Source organism: Euphorbia lathyris, chromosome 1 (assembly GCF_963576675.1).
Source record: "Euphorbia lathyris chromosome 1, ddEupLath1.1, whole genome shotgun sequence".
NCBI lineage: Eukaryota > Viridiplantae > Streptophyta > Magnoliopsida > Malpighiales > Euphorbiaceae > Euphorbia > Euphorbia lathyris.
Window position 1 is genome coordinate 77881287 of NC_088910.1, and position 12310 is coordinate 77893596.

Here is a 12310-nt window from a genome sequence, read left to right on the forward strand (position 1 = left end):
CACAAAAGCATCAATTTAGTCTCATTTTGCTGTTGACTTGGTGGTAAATTTCTGCTCAAGTCCCTGAACTCTCCGAATTACTTCAAATTCGCCCAGCACTACCCGGACAACGCAACAGCCCCCGAGCCGATTTTTTGGAGGTCCAATCCTCAATTTCACGCATCCCAACGACATCAAAGAGATCGGTTAATTTTATTTCATCCCGTACATATTTGTTTTTGTGACTTATTTACATTTCTAGCTTTAAAGTTGTTATTTCTTTTTAAGTTGTAATTTTTATGCTTTATTATTATTTGTAACACAAAAAATATTGAAAAATATTTACAAAATCAATAAAAATATAAAAGAAAATTAAAAAAATTTATATCTTTGTGTTGTTTTATTGCATTTACTTTTAGTACCTATCTTAAAAAATTGTTTTTCCGACCGACCTGTCAAGTAACATCGGGGCCCAAGACCGTTGTTTTTATTTTCAGTTCTTGTAACGGTCGTCAATCACTTTTCGTTTAGAATTCAAGTAATTTAGGCGCATTTTATTTATTTACTTCATTCAATTACCATTTTACCCTTTGAGAACTAGCTTCTCTGGCACGCCCGCTTTATTTTTACCATTTTTAATCCCCGTAAACGCGTATCAAGGTTGAAAATTGGGATATTTCGAAAATATCGCCAACAATAATCTAATTATAATTATTAAATCAAATTAATTATCCCTAATTAACTAAAGAATTTCGGCCCATGCAGTGTGTCCCGCTAATTACAATTTCGTCCTCTGGTTCCAAGTCCCATATGCGACCCATTAGGTTCCTCATTGCCACTAGCCGTATATATCCTTTGGAATTAATTCATCCAAATTAATCCAAATATGTATATAACGGAATACCGTCGCGAGTTGTTACTAGCAGAACCTATGATATTCCCCCAGAGCAATTAAGAAGTGAGGTTGATAACTGACGTTAACCTTTCAGCATTAGGTGCAGTATAATACGATTCTTCATCAACTATATCATGTTGGTCAATTCCTTATAACCATGGAACGTGTCAAGATTACATATAGCGAAGAGTCCGTTTTACTTGTACAGGTTGAATTTACTCTGAAAGATAAGTTAAGTGAAATTTCTATTTCTACTCTTAACTCTATCACCTTACAAGGATTTCAGTTAATTCACCACAAGCGGCCATATGGATATATCTCTCATTTATCAAGAGTGACGAATGCTCAATCTGACATTAACTATTCTGTAATTACTTTGTGTGATACCCAACCCTGCTCTCACATACCCCAGGCTCTCACCTGTTGGATCGTGCTCGCACAGAATCAAAGTACCAGACTCCATAATCCAGAATCACTAATTAATGAATGTTTGAGTCTGATGATTAGTTATACCTACTAATACAACCAGTTGACACTTTTAGATAAATTAATCCATGTTGTTATCTTAAGTTGGGTCCCAATCCGAATGAACTCATTCACCGGATCCATGTAACTGTCTAGATATCTAAATATCTAAAGCTTGTGAGATCAGCTTTCTGTCTCGACAGAAAACACTGTTACATGCAAGTCTCAACAGTAATATGCCAACCCCTATAACATATTACTTGACTTGGGTTGGTTTTAAGTCTATTGGTCTATTGCAAAGTATAGTCTCACTTCATGCTTGTATGAACACTTTACAACTACTTAAATAAACTTAGGATTACTTTCTTAATGAAAGATTTGCACCTTTATATATAGTTACATTTTAGTCCTATATATCTGATTAAACAAATGATTAAATAAACAATTTATTCATGAATATTTATAGCCTAAAACAGTTGTATTCAGGACACTAAACTCCAACATTCTCCTGTTAAAACACCTTTCCACATGATTTTGATTTGACAAAATTATTTATGTGAATGATAAAAATATTCCAACACATTAAATTTAAATGCTTTGATTTATTCATACTAATGTGTTTGTTCAAATGTTGAGTTATTTGATTTATAAGACATTAAGATAAAAAGCCTAAAGGCCCATAAGTGGAAGTCAAACCCAAGTCAACAGATCAAGACCTCACGGCCCATGAAGACAAAACGTCGTCGTACTCAGTAAGACATAAGCCCAGCAACAAGAAGGATCGAGAAGCCTTCTACCAATAGCTTCAAGATGAAGCTGCTGAGTTGAACGACAAGAAGTACAAGTCAGCGGTAGAACAAAATAAACTTGGAGACAAAGTATTTCTACTTTGGGTAAAGCTCAGAAGGCGTAGGAAGCTGTCTGGAAGACTTTGCCATAAATGTGGGAACATTCTGTTTCATCTTATAAAAAGCTGCTGAGCACTGGTGAGGACAGAAGATACAAGAATATGATTGGCCGAGGACGCTGAGCACGTACTGAGTGAAAGCGACAGGAAGCCGTTTGCCCCCAACGGTTATTTCGAAATTCGAAATCACCAGTGCTTGAAGTGTCACTATAAATAGGCCTCTCAAATGCTTCATTTGATGCAGATCTTCAATTAAGTCGAAACGCTGACCAAATTAATACTTGAAGTTCTATGAGAAAAGCAAAGCAAATCTTACACCAATTCCAATCTTGTGTAAAAGTCTAGAGTGATTTTATTCATCTAAAGTGTCTTAGCAATTGTTGTTTAGGACAAACACTTATCATTTCTAGAAGTATAGAAAGGAGAAGCTGAGTACTTGGTTATAGTACTCAGCGGTAGTGATAGGAGTGAGTAGAGGAATAGAGGAAGGTACTCTTGTATACTCAGCTTCTGTTGTAAAAGGTTTCGTGCTCTACCTTTAAAGAGCTCAGTAGAGGATTCAAAAAGCTCGGAACGAGTTCTGGGGACTGGACATAGGCGAAGAGGCCGAACCAGGATATGTCTGCTGAGTAACATATTTCTAACCCTTAACTCATTTATATATTGCTTGCTATAAAACTGACTTAGTAATGAACTCACGCTGAGTTGAGTGCACTGAGAAGCTGAGTTCAGGAATAGACTTTAGTGCTATCTCCTGACTCAAGAAAAGAAACAGACTTAGTCACCAATTGACTAAGCTTGTGTCTTAAACTACTCAGCACTGCTGTGTAAACCTTTTCTTAAAGAAAAGAAGTCAGCCTTAACGGACAAAATTTTTGAATAGTTCATATCCCCCCCTTGGAACTAATCTTGTCACGTTACACGGGACCAACAAGTGGTATCAGGGCCTAAAAGCTCACTGAGCAAGATATAACTATCTTGAGCTGATCCCCACAATGGCTGAGAATAGCACTCGTTTCCTCCCAGGAAATCAGACAACTCAGATTCTTCCTGAGGGACTGTCCATTACTCGGCCTCCTCTGTTCTTCGGGTCTAACTACACCTTTTGGAAGAACAGAATGAAAAACTTCATTCAGGCAACAAATATGAGTGCATGGCTTTCTATAGTCCAAGGCCCATTTGTTCCTGTTGAAAATGTTGACGGCCAAACGGTTGTTAAAGCTGAGACTAAATGGACAGAAGATGACCTCAAGAAGCTACAAAATCATGCTTCGGCTATAAACATGCTTCACTGTGTGTTAGATGCTGCAGAGTACAACAAAATTTCAGGTTGTGAGTCAGCACATGAAATCTGGAAGAAACTGGAGGTCACCTATGAAGGAACCAACAAAGTTAAGGAGTCCAAGGTGAACCAGCACATGAGGTTGTACGAGCTGTTTGAGATGAATGATGATGAAGGAATCTCTGAAATGAACTCAAGATTCACAAACATAATCAACGAGATCAAAAGACTTGGCAAGATCTTTACTGAGGAAGAGAAAGTCAAGAAGATACTGAGGAGTCTTCCCAAAAGCTGGCAAGCTAAGAAACTGCTGTTGAGGAAGCTCAAGACTTGACCACCTACAAATATGATGAACTCATTGGATCTCTGCTGACCCATGATATTTCAATGAAGAACTTTGAGGTGAAGGAGAAGTCTGAGGACAAGAAGCAAACGTCTCTGGTCATGAAAGCTGACTCCACTGATGGGAGCTCAACAGACGATGAAGAAATGGCCATGTTCACTAGAAAAATGAAAAGGCTGTTCAGAAAGAATGACAAATATTCCAAGAAGCCTTACAAGAAATTTGACAAGTACAAAGCTGAGTCCAGCGACAGCAAGTACAAGAAGGACAGCTCAAAGCCCATCACATGCTTTGAATGTCATCAAACTGGCCATATCAAATCAAGCTCTCCTACCTTGAGGAAGGAAAAGAGGAACATCAAGAAGGCAATGGTGGCAACCTAGAGTGACAGTGATGAGTCATCATCATCAGAAGCTGATGCCACTGAGTCAGCAAAGATTTGTTTCATGGCTGATGAGCTTGCTGAGCCTTGTGTTTCTGAGCATGCTGACCCTTCCATTGCATCTGACGATGAGGCACACTCAACTGAGGTAATATCACTAACCCTGCTCAGAAATGAAATGATAAATGCCCTGAGTGACCTCTACACACTTATCAAAAAGTGTAACAAGAAGGTTAGAGCACTCAACAGGCGATGTGACGAGATTGAAGAGGTCAAACTCAGTGACCTTCGATATCTTCTCCAAGACAACTCAACTTTGCATAGCAACATAGAAACTATGCACAAGTTTGTCTATGAGGTCCAATCAGATTCTAAGAAACTGAGAAAGTACATCACATCTATTCAGAATCAATTCAAGGTTCCGAATAAAAGAAATATTCCTCTAAACACTCAGTACCGAAGTACTAGTCAGCAGAGATGGAATCCTCAGCGGAATGTCCAGTGTGACTTCTGTGGGAAGAAAGGACACACCACAAAGGTGTGCTGGCATGCTCAGCATTGGGATGCTGACCAGTCAGTGAGATATCTCTAACGGAAGGTCAGCTGTGACTTCTGTGGGAAAAATGGGCACACTATCCAAGTGTGTCGTCATAAGATTAAACATGATGTTTCACCTGCTGAGCCTAACAAATAAGGACCCAAAAAGACTTGGGTACCTAAAGATAACTAGCTATATTGCAGGTAAGCCTGAGGTGTGCTGAGAAGTAAAAAATGTGGTACATTGACAGCGCATGCTCGAGGCATATGACTGGTGATGAAACTCAGTTCATCACACTTGTGCGTAAACGAGGTGGAAGCGTAAGTTTCGGAGACAACAAAAAGGAGATTGTTGAAACACAACCAGCTCAAGACATCACTCTACCAAAGGAGATCAGAATACCAAGAGGACACGCATAGAATGCTATTCTTGATGCTGCTGAAAACACCCCGATGACCAGAAATCAGCTCAGGAGATACTTCAGCAATGTAGCATTCGTCTCAGTTCTGGAACCAAAGAACTTCTCTGAAGCTGAGCACGATGAGTTCTAGATGGGTGCAATGTAAGAAGAACTTGATCGGTTCAGAAGAAATGAAGTATGGGACTTAGTGCCAAACCCAAAAAGCCAGAAGACCATAGGAACAAGATGGGTCTTTCGCAACAAGCTAGATGAACAAGGGAACGTAGTCAGGAACAAAGCAAGACTTGTAGCTCAGGGCTACAGTCAGCAATAAGGTATTGACTACGGTGAGACCTTCGCCCCAGTGGCAAGCCTAGAGGCTATAAGAATTTTATGTGCTTATGCTAGTTACATGAATTTTAAGTTATTTCAAATGGATGTTAAAAGTGCATTCCTTAATGGAGTTATAAACGAGGAAGTATACGTTAATCAGTCTTCAGGGTTTGAGGATCCCAAGTTCCCAAACCACGTTTATAAGCTCAAAAAGGCTATGTATGGTCTCAAGCAAGCACCACATGCTTGGTATGAGAGGCTGACCAGTTTCCTGCTGACTAGAAATCATGTCAGAGGTAAAGCTGATACAACCTTATTCTTTAAGAGAAAGGGTAAGGATACACTACTGGCTCAAATATATGTTGATGACATTATTTTTGGTGCCACTAATGAGTCCATGTGCAAGGAATTTAGTAAGCAGATGCAGACTGAGTTTGAAATGTCAATGATGGGAGAACTCAACTTCTTCCTTGGACTTCAAATCAAACAAGGGAAAAATGGAATCTTCATCAGTCAAACCAAGTATGCTAAGGAGATATTGAAGAAGTATGAACTTGAGAACTGTAAGTCAATATCTACCCCAATGGGCACTGACACTGTCCTCTGCGCTGACGAAAATGGTAAGTCAGTAGACAGCAAATTGTACCGAGGTATAATTGGCTCTCTACTCTACTTAACTGCTAGTAGGTCGGACATTCAGTTCTCAGTATGTTATTGTGCTAGATATCAATCTAACCCTAAGGAATCTCATTACATAGCTGTAAAAAGAATCCTGAAATATTTGCAAGGCTCAGTGAATGCAGGTTTATGGTATCCCAATACTTATGATTTCACACTCATTGGATACACTGACGCTAACTATGGACGAGAGAAGCTTGAACGAAAAAGCACCTCAAGAGGATTATATTTCCTTGGGAGCTGTCTTGTGTCTTGGTTCAGTAAGAAGCAGTCGTCAGTGGCCCTGTGATGCGTATACGGCTAGGTAGAGCTTACGAAATATATATTATGATAAGTGCATTACGACTATGGATGTGATCTTCCTAAATGCTCTATCTTTACTAGACGCTACTACTTAAGGGCAAGTGTACCCTGTCGTATCAAGTAATAATCCGGTTAAGACTGGGTATCGAATCCATGGGATTTATAACTACAAGTATTAAACGACTCGGTTTTATACGTTATCTAAGCGGTGAATACTTTGAGTTGATTCGGGGAACAACTACAAACTACTCCTAACTACGGGTGAGACAAATTTATATAACAAAAACTCTACGAAATGATACGGATGGTGATAACTTATAAATATGATAAACAATGACTCCCAATGTATATACGGTTAATGATTTACTCTTGCAATGACGACTACGTGTAGTGTGACCGACCCGTGAAGTACTTAGACTACGTGGTTCCTAGTCAAGGCGTGTCTAATGCTTGGGATCGGAAATTAGGGCCTGTAAGTTCCGTGGCTTGTCAATTCCTACGGTTTCCAGAGCGTCACTTCCGGTAAGGCAACACCTATATGAATCCCTAAGATAGCCCGAATGGCGGCGGAAATCGCGTTCCCTTACACAATAATCAATTACGAGTATCAAAACAAGTAACAAACATCAACACATATATAGAAAAAGAGATTATGAATCATAAATTATAAATATGGAAAGCGTAAATATGGAATACAACCAAGCCTAGTACATAGGAAAAGTACAAGCTAATTAGCAAGTGAAAGGGGAAGAATCCACCCTCGGAACTAGCTAACCGGACTCAAGGCCGTCTCTTAGGACTTGGAGGTGGAACTCTCGAGCTTGGTGAACGGAGATGGAACGGAACTTCGACAGAATGCCGGAATCAACGAACAAGCTCTCAAGGTGATAGAGTTTTGCTATGTAAAATAAAATCTAAAACTATATAAGAAGAGCTTAATCTATAGCAAGAATTGTATATCAAAAGCTATCTAAATGAGTGCTAGTCACTCTTATTTATACACATCAAGCTAGGGGTAAAATTGTAAGTTTACAAGGTGCAAGCATGGAGGAACATGATTTTCTGCAGATTTCCCATAACACGCCTCGCGTATGGTGGAGTACGCCCCGCGTATTGACCCATTCCATCAGAAATCTCCTGCATGTGGACCAAATTCAGATCTTGTTGTCTCAACCACGCCCCGCGTAGACTGGGGTACGCTCCGCGTGGTTGAGCTCCTGAGATTTAATGGCTCGAAATGTGTCTTTACGCCTCGCGTGGCCTAGCGGATGCCTCGCGTATATGAGTTCCTGGAATTTTAGATTGAAGAACTTTCCATATACGCCCCGCATGTAGGTTGGGACGCCTCGCGTGACAGCAGTTGACTTGGAAGACCATGCAGTCTGACATTTATGATTCAGCTTATCATTGCTCATACGCCCCGCGTGTAAGGTAGGACGCCCCGCGTGTCAGTGGGTAAATCCCACGTGGTGCCTGCGGATTGAGAAATCATTTCTGACTTGGTGTTCCACGCCCCGCGTATGTCGGTGGATCTTTGCTCCTTACTCGTACCTGAAATACAATTCTCGAGCTCCGAGTTAGCTTGACGTTTTATTTTCTAATTTAATCAAAAATAAGGAAAATTAACCGAAAGTACGGAATTTATTTTTATTTCATTATTTTATTAAAACATTCTATTTTTGCAATTAAACTTATTTATTTCATCTCAAATTAAACCGTAAATCACGCTAAAAGATAGGGACGAACCGCCCCTATCAAACCTCCTCGGACTTTAAAGTTTTACTTGTCCTCAAGTAAAAGAAATCGAAAGACAATGGATTGAGATTATTAAGAAACAAACCGCCGGTTGGTTTTACCAAGTGCGTGATTCGGAAGCTAAAGTTTTATGCAAAGTTTTCGGCAAGTACCTACGCAAACAAATGAGTGACCAAAACTTGTTTGAAACCTCCATGATCAAATTTAATAGGCAATATTAACGGGGGTCGATTATCTTTTGAGAACCCGATAGTACCTCACCAAGGGATTTCACTCTTACGCTCAAATTTTGGTGGGTCGGTGTTTTTGCACTCTCCTTTGCACTTACTCGAAGTCACTTTGAGTTTGCATTTTCATCCGGGTTTTTCCTCCTGTGTTATGGTCTAGACAATATTAAAAATGAACCCGGAGGGGGGTTGTAATGTGGGTGGCTTTTTAGTGGTTAATTTTTGGAAACTCGAGTTCAAACACCATTTTGATGATCGCACCGTGTTTTTATTTTGGCCTTAGTAAGTTCATAAAATATAACTCGAAATTGCTCGGGTGGAGCTTGAGAATGCCTTTTGCTTTTTATTGTGTTTTTCCTTTTCTTTTTGTTTTGAGAGCGGCACAAAAACGATTTCGAAAGCTTATGGTGCTTACTTATCAAGGCCTTGGCTTATTTCGGTTAGTTTTGGTGTGATTTGATTTTCTTGGTATTTAAACAAGAGGAAAAAGGGTTAAATGTTAAAAGGGTATTAACAAAAAGTCAATTAATAGGCTCGAGGGGGTTTCCTAGAGGTTAATGAAAACGAGAAAATTAAGTTAGGAAAAGAATTAGCCTAAGTGGGTTCGTTTTATCATCTATTGCCATTTATACCAAAATAAGTGTACTTAACCCGGTATTAGGTGCAAACTCTATGAGTCGAGTGAAGTCAAAGCTCTCGAAAAATTGTGAAAGAAATAGAGTTCTCGTACGAACTCTTTTAGACTAAAAAATACCTCACAAAATTTCGGGTTAAATTGTGTACGTTCAAGTTCTCGTCAAATTTTCAACTATCCCATTTTTATTGCCTTTTTAAATTTCATTATGGAGATGACCTGTGGGTTAGGATTCAATGTTTTTGTTTAGTACGAACCTAGGCTTTGCATAAATTCTATAACTTCAGAATCAAGACTAAAATTTCTTAATTAAACCGATCCTTTGTGTTAACGTCTTTTCATTTAAGAACAAATAACGGAACTTTTAATTAATTTCCAAGGGGGGTGGTGTGTCGAAAAAATTTAAGAATCGATAAATTAGTTTAATTATTTTGTTGTTTATTTGATTTTTATTTTTGTTTTTGTTAGTGCAAAACAAACGGTGAGTGTGGGGTTGCACGGCCCTCCGCGTTATTAAAATGACGTCTATTCCAAGGACGTCGCAAAAGAAAAGAAAAACAAAAACAAAAATAAAGATGGAATTTAAAAAGGGACCTTGAAGGTCAGGTCCTACGCGTGGCGTACCCAGGGGGGCGCCCCGCGTAGGAGGTACGTTTTAAGTGCAATGGGGACCAGAGACACGAATATGCGGGGCGCACTGAGAGATGTGTTCCGCGTGTGCCGTGTCCTAGGCCATTTTATCAGGCAGAAGGCGGGGATGCGAGGCGTGGAATGGGGTACGCCCCACGTGGTTGAGATTAACTTAAGAATAAACAGAAAAAATTGAATACGGGAAGAAGAAATAAACGAAACTAAACACAAAGGGAAAGCAGAGATATATTAAAAATAAAAAGAAAGTACAAGAAGAACACAAAAGATAAAAAGAAAGTACAAGGAAAACACAAAACGAACTAAAAACATAAAACATGAAAGGAAAAAACATAAAACAAAGGAAAACATAAAACAAACAAAGGTAAACTAGGGTGGAGGCGGCAGAGGATTGCCGTGGATGTTGAAGTAGGAGGAGAAGGTGTTGGTGAGGGCGTCGAAGCGAGCATCGAGATGGGCCCGATCCTCACACCTTTGGGCCTCAATGGAGTTGAAGCGGGTGATGAAGGTGGAATGGTCCATGAGGCGATTAGCCTCAAGGGTGTCAAAACGGGTGTTGAGGTTGGCGAATTGGGAGTCAAAATGGGCGCGATCGGCACGTTGGTGGCCCTCCAAGGCGTCCAACCGAGCATAAATGGAGTTGAAGTCGTGGTTGGGTGGTGGGCTGAAGTTTAGGCCCATGTCCGAGTCCGATCCCTCGTCCTCTTGGGGTTGGGCTGCCCCCGAACTTTCACCCGGGCCAGAGGTAGGGCGCTTGAGTGATTTGAAGGCGTTTTTGTCCAAGGGCCGCGGCTCCAAGCTGGGAAGGCGGTCAAGGCAGCTTCGCCAAGAGCGGAGGTGGCGAAGATGGTGATGAGATGGCCCAACCCGAGTTTGCCCCGTTTCCGGGTGGGCATGTGGTGGAGTTGGACGGCCACGAGGTAGGAGAGGTCGTAAGTGAGTCTGTTTGCACAACAATAGAGGGCCAAAAGCTCATGCTTATTGACCTTAGTGGACTCGGACTTCCCCGAGAAGTAGAAGGAGATGAAGCGGTGGAGAAGTTGGAGAGTTGAATCTCGGATGCAGACCGGATGGAGGTTAGAGATGTCATAATCATCGGACCCGGTGATGGAGGTCCAAAAATCATGAGGGGAGACACCCTCGGGCCAATGTGCTATGTCGTCCTCCGCTTGACGGGTGAAATGGTTGCGGAGCCATTGTGTGTCGATGGAAAAAGGGTGGTTGTGAAGGCGGAAGTTGAAGAGGGCGGCTTCGGGAACCCCGTTAGACTCGAGGGTGGTGTAGAACTCCACGACCAACGATGGATAAACGTGTTAGCGTGCACGATAGTGATCGACCCAATTGAGAGCGTGGAGGCGGTCCTCGAAGGCACCTCCGAGGTTGTAGCGATCGAGAGTGCTACGGTTGATGTACGGGAGTTCCATGATATGGGCAGCGGAGAGTGTTTGGTAGGATTGGGCCTCTTCTTCGGTGAGGAGATGGAAAGGAGCCCGATATTGGCGGGTGAGTGGTGGTGTTCTTTCTCGTTCGGGGGGTGGTGGTGATTGGTGTTGTTGGGAACGAGAGGAGCGGGCCCGAGTGGACCGTGGGGGGCACATGTCGGCTACATGCTTGCGTCTTGCCATGGTGGTAATGAAGGATTGAGAAAGGGTGTAGGAAGAGTGTGGGGAGTAAGAGTGAGTTGTGGGGGAGAAGAAGGAAAAAAGGGAGGAGTATATATAGGGGAGGAGTGGGGAATCCAAGTAAAACTCGGATTCCCAGAGGGGTACGCGAGGCATGAAGGGGCAACGCCACGCGTATCCCTCCTCCTGATCTTTATTTGACACAAAAACAGCACGGCACGCGGGGCGTGCGGGGAAGCACGCCTCGCGTATCGCACCTCCTGGCCATAAATTGGTGGGAGAAAGGCGAGGACGCGGGGCGTACATGGGGGTACGTCCCGTGTGGAAAAAAACAATTTTCGGTTTTAAGGAGTTTTTTGAATTTTTATGGGTTTTGATTGCTTATTTAATGTTTTTATTATTTTTTTAAAGAGTAATTAAGAGGGTGGTTAAAACAAAAATAATGAAGAGGGAAGTTTAAGAAGTTTGAATTTGAAAAGGTGAAGGGTGATTGGAGGGAAGAAGAGGTGGAGTGGATAAGTGGGAAAGACTTTTGGGGAAGAGGGGAGAGTGATGGGAAAGGTGGAAGAGGAAAAGGCTACCATGGGGAGTTGCAATTCGCAACTCCCCTAGGATACGCGGGGCGTGCCCTATGGGGTGCCCCGCGTGTCCCAACACGTGGCGTTTATTTGGGAGAGAGCTAACTGCCGAAGGTCACGCGGGGCGTGGTAGGAGGGGCACCCCGTGTAACGCGTCTTTTATTTCGGAAATAGGACAGACACGCAGCTGCGCGGGGGCGTACTGGTGTGTATGCTCCGCGTGGATTATATATTTTTTGGATTAAAAATGGGATTTGTTTTTCTTTTGATTTATGAGACGAGAGAAAATAAAAATAACTAAAAAGAGAAAACTAAAAATAACATAAAAGAGAGAAATATAA